This window comes from Plectropomus leopardus, chromosome 12 (genome assembly GCF_026936395.1).
Source record: "Plectropomus leopardus strain MGB_pleo_1.0 chromosome 12, ASM2693639v1, whole genome shotgun sequence".
Taxonomy (NCBI): Eukaryota; Metazoa; Chordata; class Actinopteri; order Perciformes; family Serranidae; genus Plectropomus; species Plectropomus leopardus.
In genome coordinates this window covers 29284752-29306152 of record NC_142187.1, presented here as the reverse complement: position 1 = coordinate 29306152, position 21401 = coordinate 29284752, and positions in this window count along the sequence as shown.

Here is a 21401-nt window from a genome sequence, read left to right as displayed (position 1 = left end):
TGGCCTTTATTCCCACTTTTTATACTATAACGTCTCTACAAGCTAGTCTAGGTGTTTTTTAGCCATTTTAGGGCGGTCAAAATTTGACTTTTTCGACATACTATACTATAGCCTTTGTGGCCATTTTTTGACATGTTAAATTATGAGGTTTTTGGCCTTTTTGGCCTTTATTCCCACTTTGTATACTATAATGCGTCTCTACAAGCTAGTCTAGGTGTTTTTTAGCCATTTTTAGGGGCCGTCAAAATTTGACTTTTTTCGACATACTATACTATAGCCTTTGTGGCAATTTTTTTGACATGTTAAATTATGAGGTTTTTGGCCTTTTTTGGCCTTTATTCCCACTTTGTATACTATAACGCGTCTCTACAAGCTAGTCTAGGTGTTTATTAGCCATTTTTAGGAGCGGTCAAAATTTGACTTTTTTCGACATACTATACTATAGCCTTTGAGTCCATTTTTTTGACATGTTAAATTATGAGGTTTTTGGCCTTTTTTGACCTTTATTCCCACTTTGTATACGAAAACGCGTCTCTACAAGCTAGTCTAGGTGTTCTTTAGCCATTTTTAGGAGCGATCGAAATTTGACTTTTTTTGACATACTATACTACAGCCTTTGTGGCATTTTTTTTGACATGTTAAATTATGAGGTTTTTGGCCTTTTTTGGCCTTTATTCCCACTTTGTATACTATAACGCGTCTCTACAAGCTAGTCTAGGTGTTTATTAGCCATTTTTAGGAGCGGTCAAAATTTGACTTTTTTCGACATACTATACTATAGAATTTGTGGCCATTTTTTTCACATGTTAAATTATGAGTTTTTGGCCTTTTTGGCCTTTATTCCCACTTTGTATACTATAACGCTTCTCTACAAGCTATTCTAGGTGTTTTTTAGCCATTTTTAGGAGTGGTCAAAATTTGACTTTTTTTCGACATACTATACTATAGCCTTTGTGGCCATTTTTGTCACATGTTAAATTATGAGATTTTTGGCCTTTTTGGCCTTTATTCCCACTTTTATGCTATAACGCGTCTCTACAAGCTAGTCTAGGTGTTTATTAGCCATTTTTAGGGGCGGTCAAAATTTGACTTTTTTCGACATACTATACTATAGCCTTTGTGGCCATTTTTTTTTCACATGTTAAATTATGAGTTTTTTGGCCTTTTTTGGCCTTTATTCCCACTTTATATACTATAACGCGTCTCTACAAGCTAGTCTAGGTGTTTATTAGCCATTTTTAGGAGCGGTCAAAATTTGACTTTTTTCGACATACTATACTATAGCCTTTGTGGCCATTTTTTTTTCACATGTTAAATTATGAGTTTTTTGGCCTTTTTTGGCCTTTATTCCAACTTTTTATACTATAACGCGTCTCTACAAGCTAGTCTAGGTGTTTTTTAGCCATTTTAGGAGCGGTCAAAATTTGACTTTTTCGACATACTATACTATAGCCTTTGTGGCAATTTTTTTGACATGTTAAATTATGAGGTTTTTGGCCTTTTTGGCCTTTATTCTCACTTTGTATACTATAACGCTGTCTCTACAAGCTAGTCTAGGTGTTTATTAGCCATTTTTAGGAGCGGTCAAAATTTGACTTTTTCGACATACTATACTATAGCCTTTGTGGCCATTTTTTTCACATGTTAAATTATGAGTTTTTGGCCTTTTTGGCCTTTATTCCCACTTTGTATACTATAACGTCTCTACAAGCTAGTCTAGGTGTTTATTAGCCATTTTAGGATCGGTCAAAATTTGACTTTTTGACATACTATACTATAGCCTTTGTGGCCATTTTTTCACATGTTAAATTATGAGTTTTTGGCCTTTTTGGCCTTTATTCCCACTTTGTATACTATAACAGCGTCTCTACAAGCTAGTCTAGGTGTTTATTAGCCATTTTAGGAGCGGTCAAAATTTGACTTTTTTCGACATACTATACTATAGCCTTTGTGGCCATTTTTTTCACATGTTAAATTATGAGTTTTTGGCCTTTTTGGCCTTTTATTCCCACTTTGTATACTATAACGCGTCTCTACAAGCTAGTCTAGGTGTTTATTAGCCATTTTTAGGAGCGGTCAAAATTTGACTTTTTTCGACATACTATACTATAGCCTTTGTGGCCATTTTTTTTTCACATGTTAAATTATGAGTTTTTTGGCCTTTTTTGGCCTTTATTCCAACTTTTTATACTATAACGCGTCTCTACAAGCTAGTCTAGGTGTTTTTTAGCCATTTTTAGGGGCGGTCAAAATTTGACTTTTTCGGCATACTATACTATAGCCTTTGTGGCAATTTTTTGACATGTTAAATTATGAGGTTTTTGGCCTTTTTTGGCCTTTATTCTCACTTTGTATACTATAACGCGTCTCTACAAGCTAGTCTAGGTGTTTATTAGCCATTTTTAGGAGCGGTCGAAATTTGACTTTTTTCGACATACTATACTATAGCCTTTGTGGCCATTTTTTTCACATGTTAAATTATGAGTTTTTGGCCTTTTTTGGCCTTTATTCCCACTTTGTATACTATAACGCGTCTCTACAAGCTAGTCTAGGTGTTTATTAGCCATTTTTAGGATCGGTCAATATTTGACTTTTTTCGACATACTATACTATAGCCTTTGTGGCCATTTTTTTTTCACATGTTAAATTATGAGTTTTTTGGCCTTTTTTGGCCTTTATTCCCACTTTGTATACTATAACGCGTCTCTACAAGCTAGTCTAGGTGTTTATTAGCCATTTTTAGGAGCGGTCAAAATTTGACTTTTTTCGACATACTATACTATAGCCTTTGTGGCAATTTTTTTGACATGTTAAATTATGAGTTTTTTGGCCTTTTTTGGCCTTTATTCCCACTTTTTATACTAAAACGCGTCTCTACAAGCTAGTCTAGGTGTTTTTTAGCCATTTTTAGGGGCGGTCAAAATTCGACTTTTTTTGACATACTATACTATAGCCTTTGTGGCAATTTTTTTGACATGTTAAATTATGAGGTTTTTGGCCTTTTTTGGCCTTTATTCCCACTTTGTATACTATAACGCTGCCTCTACAAGCTAGTCTAGGTGTTTATTAGCCATTTTAGGAGCGGTCAAAATTTGACTTTTTCGACATACTATACTATAGCCTTTGTGGCCATTTTTTTCACATGTTAAATTATGAGTTTTTTGGCCTTTTTGGCCTTTTATTCCCACTTTGTATACTATAACGTCTCTACAAGCTAGTCTAGGTGTTTATTAGCCATTTTTAGGAGCGGTCAAAATTTGACTTTTTTCGACATACTATACTATAGCCTTTGTGGCCATTTTTTTTTCACATGTTAAATTATGAGTTTTTTGGCCTTTTTTGGCCTTTATTCCCACTTTGTATACTATAACGCGTCTCTACAAGCTAGTCTAGGTGTTTATTAGCCATTTTTAGGAGCGGTCAAAATTTGACTTTTTTCGACATACTATACTATAGCCTTTGTGGCCATTTTTTTTCACATGTTAAATTATGAGTTTTTTGGCCTTTTTTGGCCTTTATTCCCACTTTGTATACTATAACGCTTCTCTACAAGCTAATCTAGGTGTTTATTAGCCATTTCTAGGGACGGTCAAAATTTGACTTTTTTCGACATACTATACTATAGCCTTTGTGGCCATTTTTTTGACATGTTAAATTATGAGGTTTTTGGCCTTTTTGGCCTTTATTCCCACTTTGTATACTATAACGCGCCTCTACAAGCTAGTCTAGGTGTTTATTAGCCATTTTAGGAGCGGTCAAAATTTGACTTTTTTTCGACATACTATACTATAGCCTTTGTGGCCATTTTTTTCACATGTTAAATTATGAGTTTTTTGGCCTTTTTGGCCTTTATTCCCACTTTTTATACTATAACGTCTCTACAAGCTAGTCTAGGTGTTTATTAGCCATTTTAGGAGCGGTCAAAATTTGACTTTTTTCGACATACTATACTATAGCCTTTGTGGCCATTTTTTGACATGTTAAATTATGAGGTTTTTGGCCTTTTTGGCCTTTATTCCCACTTTGTATACTATAATGCGTCTCTACAAGCTAGTCTAGGTGTTTATTAGCCACTTTTAGGAGCCGTCAAAATTTGACTTTTTTCGACATACTATACTATAGCCTTTGTGGCCATTTTTTTTCACATGTTAAATTATGAGTTTTTTGGCCTTTTTTGGCCTTTATTCCCACTTTTTATACTATAACGCGTCTCTACAAGCTAGTCTAGGTGTTTTTTAGCCATTTTTAGGGGCGGTCAAAATTTGACTTTTTTCGACATACTATACTATAGCCTTTGTGGCCATTTTTTTGACATGTTAAATTATGAGTTTTTGGCCTTTTTTTGGCCTTTTATTCCCACTTTGTATACTATAACGCGTCTCTACAAGCTAGTCTAGGTGTTTATTAGCCATTTTTAGGAGCGGTCAAAATTTGACTTTTTCGACATACTATACTATAGCCTTTGTGGCCATTTTTTTCACATGTTAAATTATGAGTTTTTGGCCTTTTCTGGCCTTTATTCCCACTTTGTATACTATAACGCTTCTCTACAAGCTAGTCTAGGTGTTTATTAGCCATTTTAGGAGCGGTCAAAATTTGACTTTTTTCGACATACTATACTATAGCCTTTGTGGCCATTTTTTTTCACATGTTAAATTATGAGTTTTTGGCCTTTTTGGCCTTTATTCCCACTTTGTATACTATAACGTCTCTACAAGCTAGTCTAGGTGTTTATTAGCCATTTTAGGAGCGGTCAAAATTTGACTTTTTTCGACATACTATACTATAGCCTTTGTGGCCATTTTTTTTTCACATGTTAAATTATGAGTTTTTTGGCCTTTTTTGGCCTTTATTCCCACTTTGTATACTATAACGCTTCTCTACAAGCTAGTCTAGGTGTTTATTAGCCATTTTTAGGAGCGGTCAAAATTTGACTTTTTTCGACATACTATACTATAGCCTTTGTGGCCATTTTTTTTACATGTTAAATTATGAGGTTTTTTGCTTTTTGGCCTTTATTCCCACTTTGTATACTATAACGCTTCTCTACAAGCTAGTCTAGGTGTTTTTTAGCCATTTTTAGGAGTGGTCAAAATTTGACTTTTTTCGACATACTATACTATAGCCTTTGTGGCCATTTTTTTCACATGTTAAATTATGAGGTTTTTGGCCTTTTTTGGCCTTTATTCCCACTTTGTATACTATAACGCTTCTCTACAAGCTATTCTAGGTGTTTTTTAGCCATTTTTAGGAGTGGTCAAAATTTGACTTTTTTTCGACATACTATACTATAGACTTTGTGGCCATTTTTTCACATGTTAAATTATGAGTTTTTTGGCCTTTTTGGCCTTTATTCCCACTTTGTATACTATAACGTCTCTACAAGCTAGTCTAGGTGTTTATTAGCCATTTTTTGGAGCGGTCAAAATTTGACTTTTTTCGACATACTATACTATAGCCTTTGTGGCCATTTTTTTTCACATGTTAAATTATGAGTTTTTTGGCCTTTTTTGGCCTTTATTCCCACTTTGTATACTATAACGCGTCTCTACAAGCTAGTCTAGGTGTTTTTTAGCCATTTTTAGGGCGGTCAAAATTTGACTTTTCGACATACTATACTATAGCCTTTGTGGCAATTTTTTGACATGTTAAATTATGAGTTTTTGGCCTTTTTGGCCTTTATTCCCACTTTGTATACTATAACGCGTCTCTACAAGCTAGTCTAGGTGTTTATTAGCCATTTTTAGGAGCGGTCAAAATTTGACTTTTTTCGACATACTATACTATAGCCTTTGTGGCCATTTTTTTTCACATGTTAAATTATGAGTTTTTTGGCCTTTTTTGGCCTTTATTCCCACTTTGTATACTATAACGCGTCTCTACAAGCTAGTCTAGGTGTTTATTAGCCATTTTAGGAGTGGTCAAAATTTGACTTTTTTCGACATACTATACTATAGCCTTTGTGGCCATTTTTTTCACATGTTAAATTATGAGTTTTTGGCCTTTTTGGCCTTTATTCCCACTTTGTATACTATAACGCGTCTCTACAAGCTAGTCTAGGTGTTTATTAGCCATTTTTAGGAGCGGTCAAAATTTGACTTTTTTCGACATACTATACTATAGCCTTTGTGGCCATTTTTTTTCACATGTTAAATTATGAGTTTTTTGGCCTTTTTTGGCCTTTATTCCCACTTTGTATACTATAACGCTTCTCTACAAGCTAATCTAGGTGTTTATTAGCCATTTCTAGGGACGGTCAAAATTTGACTTTTTTCGACATACTATACTATAGCCTTTGTGGCCATTTTTTTGACATGTTAAATTATGAGTTTTTTGGCCTTTTTTGGCCTTTATTCCCACTTTGTATACTATAACGCGTCTCTACAAGCTAGTCTAGGTGTTTATTAGCCATTTTTAGGAGCGGTCAAAATTTGACTTTTTTCGACATACTATACTATAGCCTTTGTGGCCATTTTTTTTTCACATGTTAAATTATGAGTTTTTTGGCCTTTTTTGGCCTTTATTCCCACTTTGTATACTATAACGCGTCTCTACAAGCTAGTCTAGGTGTTTATTAGCCATTTTTAGGAGCGGTCAAAATTTGACTTTTTCGACATACTATACTATAGCCTTTGTGGCCATTTTTTTGACATGTTAAATTATGAGGTTTTTGGCCTTTTTTGGCCTTTATTCCCACTTTGTATACTATAATGCGTCTCTACAAGCTAGTCTAGGTGTTTTTTAGCCATTTTTAGGGGCCGTCAAAATTTGACTTTTTTCGACATACTATACTATAGCCTTTGTGGCAATTTTTTTGACATGTTAAATTATGAGTTTTTTGGCCTTTTTTGGCCTTTATTCCCACTTTGTATACTATAACGCGTCTCTACAAGCTAGTCTAGGTGTTTATTAGCCATTTTTAGGAGCGGTCAAAATTTGACTTTTTTCGACATACTATACTATAGCCTTTGTGGCCATTTTTTTTCACATGTTAAATTATTAGGTTTTTGGCCTTTTTTGGCCTTTATTCCCACTTTGTATACTATAACGCTGCCTCTACAAGCTAGTCTAGGTGTTTATTAGCCATTTTAGGAGCGGTCAAAATTTGACTTTTTCGACATACTATACTATAGCCTTTGTGGCCATTTTTTTTCACATGTTAAATTATGAGTTTTTTGGCCTTTTTGGCCTTTTATTCCCACTTTGTATACTATAACGCTTCTCTACAAGCTAGTCTAGGTGTTTATTAGCCATTTTTAGGAGCGGTCAAAATTTGACTTTTTTCGACATACTATACTATAGCCTTTGTGGCCATTTTTTTTCACATGTTAAATTATGAGGTTTTTGGCCTTTTTTGGCCTTTATTCCCACTTTGTATACTATAACGCTTCTCTACAAGCTATTCTAGGTGTTTTTTAGCCATTTTTAGGAGTGGTCAAAATTTGACTTTTTTCGACATACTATACTATAGCCTTTGTGGCATTTTTTTTGACATGTTAAATTATGAGTTTTTTGGCCTTTTTTGGCCTTTATTCCCACTTTGTATACTATAACGCGTCTCTACAAGCTAATCTAGGTGTTTATTAGCCATTTCTAGGGACGGTCAAAATTTGACTTTTTTCGACATACTATACTATAGCCTTTGTGGCCATTTTTTGACATGTTAAATTATGAGTTTTTGGCCTTTTTGGCCTTTATTCCCACTTTGTATACTATAACGTCTGTACAAGCTAGTCTAGGTGTTTATTAGCCATTTTAGGAGCGGTCAAAATTTGACTTTTTTCGACATACTATACTATAGCCTTTGTGGCCATTTTTTTTCACATGTTAAATTATGAGTTTTTGGCCTTTTTTGGCCTTTATTCCCACTTTGTATACTATAACGCGTCTCTACAAGCTAGTCTAGGTGTTTATTAGCCATTTTTAGGAGCGGTCAAAATTTGACTTTTTTCGACATACTATACTATAGCCTTTGTGGCCATTTTTTTTTCACATGTTAAATTATGAGTTTTTGGCCTTTTTGGCCTTTTATTCCCACTTTTTATACTATAACGCGTCTCTACAAGCTAGTCTAGGTGTTTATTAGCCATTTTTAGGAGCGGTCAAAATTTGACTTTTTTCGACATACTATACTATAGCCTTTGTGGCCATTTTTTTTTCACATGTTAAATTATGAGTTTTTGGCCTTTTTGGCCTTTATTCCCACTTTGTATACTATAACGCGTCTCTACAAGCTAGTCTAGGTGTTTTTAGCCATTTTAGGAGCGGTCAAAATTTGACTTTTTTCGACATACTATACTATAGCCTTTGTGGCAATTTTTTGACATGTTAAATTATGAGTTTTTTGGCCTTTTTTGGCCTTTATTCCCACTTTGTATACTATAACGTGTCTCTACAAGCTAGTCTAGGTGTTTATTAGCCATTATTAGGAGCAGTCAAAATTTGACTTTTTTTGACATACTATACTATAGCCTTTGTGGCCATTTTTTTTCACATGTTAAATTATGAGTTTTTTGGCCTTTTTTGGCCTTTATTCCCACTTTGTATACTATAACGCGTCTCTACAAGCTAGTCTAGGTGTTTATTAGCCATTTTTAGGAGCGGTCAAAATTTGACTTTTTCGACATACTATACTATAGCCTTTGTGGCCATTTTTTTTCACATGTTAAATTATGAGTTTTTTGGCCTTTTTTGGCCTTTATTCCCACTTTGTATACTATAACGCGTCTCTACAAGCTAGTCTAGGTGTTTATTAGCCATTTTAGGAGCGGTCAAAATTTGACTTTTTTCGACATACTATACTATAGCCTTTGAGTCCATTTTTTTTCACATGTTAAATTATGAGTTTTTTGGCCTTTTTTGGCCTTTATTCCCACTTTGTATACTATAACGCTTTTCTACAAGCTATTCTAGGTGTTTTTTAGCCATTTTAGGAGCGGTCAAAATTTGACTTTTTTCGACATACTATACTATAGCCTTTGTGGCCATTTTTTTTTTCACATGTTAAATTATGAGTTTTTTGGCCTTTTTTGGCCTTTATTCCCACTTTGTATACTATAACAGCGTCTCTACAAGCTAGTCTAGGTGTTTATTAGCCATTTTAGGAGCGGTCAAAATTTGACTTTTCGACATACTATACTATAGCCTTTGTGGCCATTTTTTTTCACATGTTAAATTATGAGTTTTTTGGCCTTTTTTGGCCTTTATTCCCACTTTGTATACTATAACGCGTCTCTACAAGCTAGTCTAGGTGTTTATTAGCCATTTTTAGGAGCGGTCAAAATTTGACTTTTTTCGACATACTATACTATAGCCTTTGTGGCCATTTTTTTTCACATTTTAAATTTTGAGTTTTTGGCCTTTTTGGCCTTTATTCCCACTTTGTATACTATAACGCGTCTCTACAAGCTAGTCTAGGTGTTTATTAGCCATTTTTAGGAGCGGTCAAAATTTGACTTTTTTCGACATACTATACTATAGCCTTTGTGGCCATTTTTTTTTCCACTTGTTAAATTATGAGTTTCTTGGCCTTTTTTGGCCTTTATTCCCACTTTGTATACTATAACGCTGCCTCTACAAGCTAGTCTAGGTGTTTATTAGCCATTTTTAGGAGCGGTCAAAATTTGACTTTTTTCGACATACTATACTATAGCCTTTGTGGCAATTTTTTTGACATGTTAAATTATGAGGTTTTTGGCCTTTTTTGGCCTTTATTCCCACTTTGTATACTATAACGCGTCTCTACAAGCTAGTCTAGGTGTTTATTAGCCATTTTTAGGAGCGGTCAAAATTTGACTTTTTTCGACATACTATACTATAGCCTTTGTGGCCATTTTTTTTCACATGTTAAATTATGAGTTTTTTGGCCTTTTTTGGCCTTTATTCCCACTTTGTATACTATAACGCTTCTCTACAAGCTAATCTAGGTGTTTATTAGCCATTTTAGGAGCGGTCAAAATTTGACTTTTTCGACATACTATACTATAGCCTTTGTGGCCATTTTTTTTTCCACATGCTAAATTATGACTTTTCTGGCCTTTTTTGGCCTTTATTCCCACTTTGTATACTATAACGCTTCTCTACAAGCTAGTCTAGGTGTTTTTTAGCCATTTTTAGGAGCGGTCAAAATTTGACTTTTTTCGACATACTATACTATAACCTTTGTGGCCATTTTTTTTCACCTTTTAAATTTTGAGGTTTTTGGCCTTTTTGGCCTTTTATTCCCACTTTGTATACTATAACGCTTCTCTACAAGCTAATCTAGGTGTTTATTAGCCATTTCTAGGGACGGTCAAAATTTGACTTTTTTCGACATACTATACTATAGCCTTTGTGGCCATTTTTTTGACATGTTAAATTATGAGGTTTTTGGCCTTTTTTGGCCTTTATTCCCACTTTGTATACTATAATGCGTCTCTACAAGCTATTCTAGGTGTTTTTTAGCCATTTTAGGAGCGGTCAAAATTTGACTTTTTCGACATACTATACTATAGCCTTTGTGGCCATTTTTTTTTTCACATGTTAAATTTTGATTTTTTTGGCCTTTTTGGCCTTTATTCCCACTTTGTATACTATAACGCGTCTCTACAAGCTAGTCTAGGTGTTTATTAGCCATTTTTAGGAGCGGTCAAAATTTGACTTTTTTCGACATACTATACTATAGCCTTTGTGGCCATTTTTTTCTCATGCTTAATTATGAGGTTTTTTGGCCTTTTTGGCCTTTATTCCCACTTTGTATACTATAACGCGTCTCTACAAGCTAGTCTAGGTGTTTGTTAGCCATTTTAGGAGCGGTCAAAATTTGACTTTTTTCGACATACTATACTATAGCCTTTGTGGCCATTTTTTTCACATGTTAAATTATGAGTTTTTTGGCCTTTTCTGGCCTTTATTCCCACTTTGTATACTATAACGCGTCTCTACAAGCTAGTCTAGGTGTTTATTAGCCATTTTTAGGAGCGGTCAAAATTTGACTTTTTTCGACATACTATACTATAGCCTTTGTGGCCATTTTTTTTCACATGTTAAATTATGAGTTTTTTTGCCGTTTTTTGCCTTTATTCCCACTTTGTATACTATAACGCGTCTCTACAAGCTAGTCTAGGTGTTTATTAGCCATTTTTAGGAGCGGTCAAAATTTGACTTTTTTCGACATACTATACTATAGCCTTTGTGGCCATTTTTTTTTCACATGTTAAATTATGAGTTTTTTGGCCTTTTTTGGCCTTTATTCCCACTTTGTATACTATAACGCGTCTCTACAAGCTAGTCTAGGTGTTTATTAGCCATTTTTAGGAGCGGTCAAAATTTGACTTTTTTCGACATACTATACTATAGCCTTTGTGGCAATTTTTTTGACATGTTAAATTATGAGTTTTTGGGCCTTTTTTGGCCTTTATTCCCACTTTGTATACTATAACGCGTCTCTACAAGCTAGTCTAGGTGTTTCTTAGCCATTTTAGGAGTGGTCAAAATTTGACTTTTTTCGACATACTATACTATAGCCTTTGTGGCCATTTTTTTGACATGTTAAATTATGAGGTTTTTGGCCTTTTTTGGCCTTTATTCCCACTTTGTATACTATAACGCGTCTCTACAAGCTAGTCTAGGTGTTTATTAGCCATTTTTAGGAGCGGTCAAAATTTGACTTTTTTCGACATACTATACTATAGCCTTTGTGGCCATTTTTTTCACATGTTAAATTATGAGTTTTTGGCCTTTTTGGCCTTTATTCCCACTTTGTATACTATAACGCGTCTCTACAAGCTAGTCTAGGTGTTTATTAGCCATTTTTAGGAGCGGTCAAAATTTGACTTTTTTCGACATACTATACTATAGCCTTTGTGGCCATTTTTTTTTCACATGTTAAATTATGGGTTTTTTGGCCTTTTGTGGCCTTTATTCCCACTTTGTATACTATAACGTCTCTACAAGCTAGTCTAGGTGTTTATTAGCCATTTTAGGAGCGGTCAAAATTTGACTTTTTTCGACATACTATACTATAGCCTTTGTGGCCATTTTTTTTCACATGTTTAATTATGAGATTTTTGGCCTTTTTTGGCCTTTATTCCCACTTTGTTTACTATAACACGTCTCTACAAGCTAGTCTAGGTGTTTTTTAGCCACTTTTAGGAGCGGTCAAAATTTGACTTTTTTCGACATACTATACTATTGCCTTTGTGGCAATTTTTTTGACATGTTAAATTATGAGTTTTTTGGCCTTTTTTGGCCTTTATTCCCACTTTGTATACTATAACGTCTCTACAAGCTAGTCTAGGTGTTTATTAGCCATTTTTAGGAGCGGTCAAAATTTGACTTTTTTCGACATACTATACTATAGCCTTTGTGGCCATTTTTTTCACATGTTAAATTATGAGTTTTTTGGCCTTTTTTGGCCTTTATTCCCACTTTGTATACTATAACGCGTCTCTACAAGCTAGTCTAGGTGTTTATTAGCCATTTTTAGGAGCGGTCAAAATTTGACTTTTTTCGACATACTATACTATAGCCTTTGTGGCCATTTTTTTTCACATGTTAAATTATGAGTTTTTGGCCTTTTTTGGCCTTTATTCCCACTTTTTATACTATAACACGTCTCTACAAGCTAGTCTAGGTGTTTATTAGCCATTTTTAGGGGCGGTCAAAATTTGACTTTTTTCGACATACTATACTATAGCCTTTGTGGCCATTTTTTTGACATGTTAAATTATGAGTTTTTGGCCTTTTTGGCCTTTATTCCCACTTTGTATACTATAACGTCTCTACAAGCTAGTCTAGGTGTTTATTAGCCATTTTTAGGAGCGGTCAAAATTTGACTTTTTTTCGACATACTATACTATAGCCTTTGTGGCCATTTTTGTCACATGTTAAATTATGAGGTTTTTGGCCTTTTTTGGCCTTTATTCCCACTTTGTATACTATAACGCTTTTCTACAAGCTAATCTAGGTGTTTATTAGCCATTTCTAGGGACGGTCAAAATTTGACTTTTTTCGACATACTATACTATAGCCTTTGTGGCAATTTTTTTGACATGTTAAATTATGAGGTTTTTGGCCTTTTTTGGCCTTTATTCCCACTTTGTATACTATAACGCGTCTCTACAAGCTAGTCTAGGTGTTTATTAGCCATTTTAGGAGCGGTCAAAATTTGACTTTTTCGACATACTATACTATAGCCTTTGTGGCCATTTTTTTCACATGTTAAATTATGAGTTTTTGGCCTTTTTGGCCTTTATTCCCACTTTGTATACTATAACGCTTCTCTACAAGCTATTCTAGGTGTTTATTAGCCATTTTAGGAGCGGTCAAAATTTGACTTTTTTTCGACATACTATACTATAGCCTTTGTGGCCATTTTTTTTCACATGTTAAATTATGAGGTTTTTGGCCTTTTTTGGCCTTCATTCCCACTTTGTATACTATAACGCATCTCTACAAGCTAGTCTAGGTGTTTTTTAGCCATTTTTAGGGGCGGTCAAAATTTGACTTTTTTCGACATACTATACTATAGCCTTTGTGGCCATTTTTTTTCACATGTTAAATTATGAGTTTTTTGGCCTTTTTTGGCCTTTATTCCCACTTTGTATACTATAACGCGTCTCTACAAGCTAGTCTAGGTGTTTATTAGCCATTTTTAGGAGCGGTCAAAATTTGACTTTTTTCGACATACTATACTATAGCCTTTGTGGCCATTTTTTTTCACATGTTAAATTATGAGTTTTTTGGCCTTTTTTGGCCTTTATTCCCACTTTGTATACTATAACGTCTCTACAAGCTAGTCTAGGTGTTTATTAGCCATTTTAGGAGCGGTCAAAATTTGACTTTTTTGACATACTATACTATACCCTTTGTGGCAATTTTTTTGACATGTTAAATTATGAGGTTTTTGGCCTTTTTGGCCTTTATTCCCACTTTGTATACTATAACGTCTCTACAAGCTAGTCTAGGTGTTTTTTAGCCATTTTTGGTAGCGGTCAAAATTTGACTTTTTTCGACATACTATACTATAGCCTTTGAGTCCATTTTTTTGACATGTTAAATTATGAGGTTTTTGGCCTTTTTTGGCCTTTATTCCCACTTTGTATACTATAACGCATCTCTACAAGCTAGTCTAGGTGTTTTTTAGCCATTTTTAGGAGTGGTCAAAATTTGACTTTTTTCGACATACTATACTATAGCCTTTGTGGCCATTTTTTCACATGTTAAATTATGAGGTTTTTTGGCCTTTTTGGCCTTTATTCCCACTTTGTATACTATAACGTCTCTACAAGCTAGTCTAGGTGTTTATTAGCCATTTTAGGAGCGGTCAAAATTTGACTTTTTTCGACATACTATACTATAGCCTTTGTGGCCATTTTTTTGACATGTTAAATTATGAGTTTTTTGGCCTTTTTTGCCTTTATTCCCACTTTGTATACTATAACGTCTCTACAAGCTAGTCTAGGTGTTTATTAGCCATTTTAGGAGCGGTCAAAATTTGACTTTTTTGACATACTATACTATAGCCTTTGAGTCCATTTTTTTCACATGTTGAATTATGAGTTTTTGGCCTTTTTTGGCCTTTATTCCCACTTTGTATACTATAACGCTTCTCTACAAGCTATTCTAGGTGTTTTTTAGCCATTTTTAGGAGTGGTCAAAATTTGACTTTTTTCGACATACTATACTATAGCCTTTGTGGCCATTTTTTTTCACATGTTAAATTATGAGGTTTTTGGCCTTTTTTGGCCTTTATTCCCACTTTGTATACTATAACGCTTTTCTACAAGCTAGTCTAGGTGTTTATTAGCCATTTTAGGGACGGTCAAAATTTGACTTTTTTCGACATACTATACTATAGCCTTTGTGGCCATTTTTTTCACATGTTAAATTATGAGTTTTTGGCCTTTTTTGGCCTTTATTCCCACTTTGTATACTATAACGTCTCTACAAGCTAGTCTAGGTGTTTATTAGCCATTTTTAGGAGCGGTCAAAATTTGACTTTTTTCGACATACTATACTATAGCCTTTGTGGCCATTTTTTTTTCACATGTTAAATTATGAGTTTTTTGGCCTTTTTTGGCCTTTATTCCCACTTTGTATACTATAACACGTCTCTACAAGCTAGTCTAGGTGTTTATTAGCCATTTTTAGGGGCGGTCAAAATTTGACTTTTTTCGACATACTATACTATAGCCTTTGTGGCCATTTTTTTGACATATTAAATTATTAGGTTTTTGGCCTTTCTTTGCCTTTATTCCCACTTTATATACTATAACGCGTCTCTACAAGCTAGTCTAGGTGTTTTTTAGCCATTTTTAGGGGCTGTCAAAATTTGACTTTTTTCGACATACTATACTATAGCCTTTGTGGCCATTTTTTTCACATGTTTAATTATGAGGTTTTTTGGCCTTTTTGGCCTTTATTCCCACTTTGTATACTATAACACGTCTCTACAAGCTAGTCTAGGTGTTTTTAGCCATTTTTAGGAGTGGTCAAAATTAGACTTTTTTCGACATACTATACTATAGCCTTTGTGGCCATTTTTTTGACATGTTAAATTATGAGGTTTTTGGCCTTTTTTGGCCTTTATTCCCACTTTGTATACTATAACGCGTCTCTACAAGCTAGTCTAGGTGTTTATTAGCCATTTTTAGGAGCGGTCAAAATTTGACTTTTTTCGACATACTATACTATAGCCTTTGTGGCCATTTTTTTTTCACATGTTAAATTATGAGTTTTTTGGCCTTTTTTGGCCTTTATTCCCACTTTGTATACTATAACGCTTCTCTACAAGCTATTCTAGGTGTTTTTTAGCCATTTTTAGGAGTGGTCTAGATTTGACTTTTTTCGACATACTATACTATAGCCTTTGTGGCATTTTTTTTGACATGTTAAATTATGAGGTTTTTGGCCTTTTTTGGCCTTTATTCCCACTTTGTATACCATAACGCGTCTCTACAAGATATTCTAGGTGTTTTTTAGCCATTTTTAGGAGCGGTCATAATTTGACTTTTTTCGACATACTATACTATAGCCTTTGTGGCCATTTTTTTTTCACATGTTAAATTGTGAGTTTTTTGGCCTTTTTTGGCCGTTATTCCCACTTTGTATACTATAATGCGTCTCTACAAGCTATTCTAGGTGTTTTTTAGCCATTTTTAGGAGCGGTCAAAATTTGACTTTTTTCGACATACTATACTATTGCCTTTGTGGCCATTTTTTTCACATGTTAAATTATGAGTTTTTTGGCCTTTTTTGGCCTTTATTCCCACTTTGTATACCATAACGCGTCTCTACAAGATATTCTAGGTGTTTTTTAGCCATTTTTAGGAGGGGTCATAATTTGACTTTTTTCGACATACTATACTATAGCCTTTCTGGCCATTTTTTTGACATGTTAAATTATGAGGTTTTGGCCTTTTTTGGCCGTTATTCCCACTTTGTATACTATAACGCGTCTCTACAAGCTATTCTAGGTGTTTTTTAGCCATTTTTAGGAGCGGTCAAAATTTGACTTTTTTCGACATACTATACTATTGCCTTTGTGGCAATTTTTTTAACATGTTAAATTATGAGGTTTTTGGCCTTTTTTGGCCTTTTTTCCCACTTTGTATACCATAACGCGTCTCTACAAGATATTCTAGGTGTTTTTTAGCCATTTTTAGGAGCGGTCATAATTTGACTTTTTTCGACATACTATACTATAGCCTTTGAGGCCATTTTTTTGACATGTTAAATTATGAGGTTTTTGGCCTTTTTTAGCCGTTATTCCCACTTTGTATACTATAACGCGTCTCTACAAACTATTCTAGGTGTTTTTTAGCCATTTTTAGGAGCGGTCAAAATTTGACTTTTTTCGACATACTATACTATTGCCTTTGTTGTTTTTCAGCATGCTATATTATCTTCTTTGGTTGTTTTTTGCGACATTGTATGGTATGATGTATTTGAATATGTCATATTTTGTCATTTGCTGACATACTATGACGTTTTAGGTCAATTTTTCTCCATTCTATATTATGATGCTTTTGTATGTTTTTTGATATTCTATGCTATGACTTGTCTAGACATGCTATTTTATGTGTTATTCAGCTGGTTTTTGGCATGTCTTTTTTGACATTTTTCGATATACTACAGTATCACATTTTCAGGATTTTTTTCGACATGCTAAATTATGATTTGGCTAGACGTGGCGTGAGCAAGATTATGCCACGTCCTGCAGCAAGTTATTTTTGATTAAATTTTGGGGGCACAGTTGTTCTGTGATCCCTGTTCAATATCAAGATAAATGCAGTAAAGCACTTAGTATATAGGATTTAGCACAACACAGGGGATTAGCAAACTAAACTTGGGAATTAAATTTACTTAAATTTAGTAACACATGGTGCTATCTATCTACACGACGTGCAAGTAGGGTGGAAAAAAGGAGAAGTCATGTTTTCAAATGGCATCACACAATTGGGGTAGAACACATGCACAGTAAAATCTGTTATACAGTTTCCAGTAAATCAATCAATGAGGCCAGGCTTCTCCTTATGCTACCTTCCATTACAACGTACTGGACAAAATTTGACCTCACGATGGGTGAAAAGTTTAGGGATCATTTAAGTTTTGTTACATATTCTGAGTAAAATATAATGTTTGCACCAAATTTTGTTCCAATCGATTGCATAATTGTTGAGATATTTCAGTCTGGATCAAAGTGGTCACGTTGTTAGCATGGCTATAAAAGGCAACAATAAACAAACAAATTTTCCAATTTAGTGGGAGACTTCTTATGACATCATTTGGATACCCAAATTTTTCCTTTTGATAAAATGATAAATGTAACAATTATCCTATATCATATATACCAGTAATATTTACCATAAAGTGCTACTCAATACTTCTGACTTCACATGGTTATTATGCTGTTACTGTGATGATTATCATTCCTATACGACTGTTGCCTAAAGCATAAAATAAAACACAGGGCGTGATTAAGAACAACAGTTAGGTTACTTGGCAACAGGTAAGACCACCTCTGAATATTCAAAGAACTCCACTTCTCCTATTTTCCAGTGGATCAGTGTTTGTTTAGTTTGGCCGAGATCCTTACGTAACAGATTTTTGAGGAGAGAATGGCCCTTAGCTTCATAAATCAGCAAATACTACAAGAAGAGTCTTTTCTTTATCGTTTTCTCTCTCTCTCTCTCTCTTTCACTGCACGGGTAATTTGGCCCTACTCAGAGAGAAAAATCTCAATTTGATTCCAAAATAAGAGAGAGAAAGAAATTAGGAAACCAACCATCAAGTTTTAGTGATAACATTAGTTTAGGACAGAGGAGAAACCTTTGAAATAATGAAAAATAACCCAAATTGCAGTACAAATAATTTGCAGCATATCAAAAGGAAATGGGGGAGAGCATTGGACCTGGAGATGGGGGATAAGACAGATTGACACTATTACTTCAAGGTTATAATTCTGTCCAATATTTTGCAACTCAAAAACCAAAGTTTGTGGAAAAGGAAAAAAAAGACAGAACCCATCTTGGAGTATGTGGTTAAAAAATCTGAGCTGACTTTTGATTTCTGCTTCTCTTTTGATAATCGACTTATATTTTGAGTAACTTTCAGCAGAAATCATTAAACCTTGCTGGTAACATTTTCTCAATTAGTATTTTGTAACAAAATAGAAATTTGAAAAAATTACTTTGGCATCTGGAGCTGATGAGATGAGGAGGCTGCCGAGGATCTGGATGTGATGAGAAGAGAACTTTTCACACTGGCTTTGATGACTGGAGGTGAATCAGGTGAAGGAGGGTTTGATGATTTTGCCTGAAACGACAGCTGACAGCAGCAGAGGGGAGAACAGATGTGAAGTTTGACAAAAGTAACATGACTGGCTGATAGAGATCATCTCAAAATCTGATTGGTTTGCCTGGAAGAACGAACCCCCATAGTCAGTGAGGAACAGTGAGGAAAAAGTTTTCCTCCTGAATTTAACATAAAATGTGGTGAGTTATAGCTATATAAATAATAATAAAGGGAGTGAAGTATTCCTTAAAACTGGGACATGAGTAAAATGTAAAATACGGGGAAAAAATTAACATTGTACACATAAAAAATGTAATCCATCACATACTGTTAAATACAATAACAACAATAAGACAAAGATTGTGTTCCTGTACTGTTGGATGCATCTTCTGAAGATGCTGAAGATCCTTCAGACACATACCTGTGACTGCAGCTTTTGGCCAGGACATTATGTTGTCAGGTGGTGTCCAACGTTCCTTGGATGTTTCGACCCTGAACTGCAACTTCTTCCAGTTGGCGGGTCAGCAGTGATGGCCAGTCACTATCCATCTTCTCCTGGCTTCCAGCTGGACTCCTCCCTCCTGTTCCAGAGTCAACATGAGACTCTCTCTGCTGCTTCCTCCAACCTGCGAACAGCTGCCTTCCTCTCCTTCCCTGCTATTCCCAGAGCTGTGAGCATGTTCCACACAAACTGCACCAGAAAACCTCCGCAGCCAACTTCAGTGGGACATGGCCAGGCCTGCCACCTTTTATCCTTGCACTGTTGGACCAGCTGTTGGTATTTGGTGGCATTTGCATCGCGACCTTGTAGTGACACCTGCGCCGCTGAGTTTTGTGTCACAGGAGTCCTGGAACACAACACCCTACACTTTTCAACCTTGAACTCTTCCACCACTGATGACAGGGGTAGCTGTCACTGGCCAGACTGTATGTAAAGCCCTGCTGATGTGAAGTTTGGTGAAATGCCAAGCCATTTGCGGAGGTACTTGTTCACCCGCCTCTCAACTCCTTCCACTGATGCCATTAGTACTCCGGTAGGACACTATGCTGGAAGGGCCAAGCCTCAAACTTTCCTGGTAGACCAGATCCCTCGATCTTCCTCAGCCACTCATCTGCCCGCCTCTCCATCTGGGATACGTTGTTTCTGTCAGAGAGAGAGGGGTCGTACCACTTTCCAAGGCACTTTATTGGGCCTTCCTTGACAGATGGTATAGCCTCCCCTTTGGCTTGGAGCTGGAACCCACTGGTTACCTTCCCATTTCTTATGATCGTGCTCCTCGACTTTCTGAATTTGAATTTCAATCTTGCTCATGCCACGTCTTGCCACATCACCCAGTGCCCTCAGGATCCACCTTGCTTTCACATGAGATGTCGTTATGGTCAGGTCATCCATAAAGCCTTTTTTTGAAGGTTGGCGACTGCTGGAGTCCTCTATCAGCCCTCTGGATTCCTTCCCTGCTGCTGTTATGAGTAGATAAATTCTCATGAAGAACAAGATGGAGGAGATGGTGCAGCCCATCACAGTTCTCTTTTCCAGATCTTGCCACTGGATGGTGAAAAGGGCAGTGTTGAATTGTAACTTGAATCTTCTGAGGAAGCTGCTGATTATCCCTCTGATGCCTTTACTGTCTTTGGCCTCCCAGATCAGTTGGAGACAGAGAAGAGGATCTTGCTCTCAGCACTTTGGGGAGAGAAGGTTCGAAACTGGTCGATTTCAGAGTCTGTCACCTTTGGCACAGAGCACCCGTCTGCTCTTTTCCAGGATGACGGTATGGTGTCTTTTGTCCATACCATCTGCAAAAGTTTCCATTGCCTGCAGAGTAGCATAGTACACCTCTTGGATACTTTGTAAGGTACACCGCTTGGTCCTGGAGCAGATGCTGATCGGGCTTTCTGTACGATTTCTTGGATCTCTCTCCAGGTTAGCTTGCTGATGTCAAGCTCAGGAGGTTCAGTTCTGCTGATCCTTGGGTGTGCACTTAGCCTGGCCCCTAAGTGCATCAGTGTGGCTCTCTTTGAGAAACTCTTCCACAACGTCTTCAGGGCTGATCATCCAGATTGTGCTTCACCCAATGGATTTTTTTTTTCTGAACCTGTATGGGTTCTCGATGAACTGAGTTCACTTGGTCTCCTTCTCCTTTCTAAGCCTCCAGGACCTTCCTCTCAGTCTGCACGGTTTCCCTCAATAATTACTGTGTCATCTACAGCCGCTTCTCTTTCTCTTGATCAGGTTGGCTTATCAAGGTAAAGACTAACAATTAGGGATGCACAATATATCTGCACATCACCAGTGTCAACAGAAAAAGTCTCTAAAATGAAATATCAGTATCAGCCCAAAATGAACATTTCTGCCGGTAAGGCCAATAAGACAGCATGTTAATTATGTGACTTTAAATAGTCGCAATGGGTAAAATTTGCCCTAGTTGTGGCTATTGTCAGGATTTTCTCAAGGAGAACATCATCCAAGCCTGTTAAAGTGGAGTAAATTCCACAGTTTTAATTAAAATATGTTGCCTAGAATAAATGTTGCATGTCTTACACGTCACCTAAGTCGAAGTAGCTTCCTCGTTTTGCCAAATGAATTTGTACATTTTAGGGACGCACAATATCATTGGCATGTAATC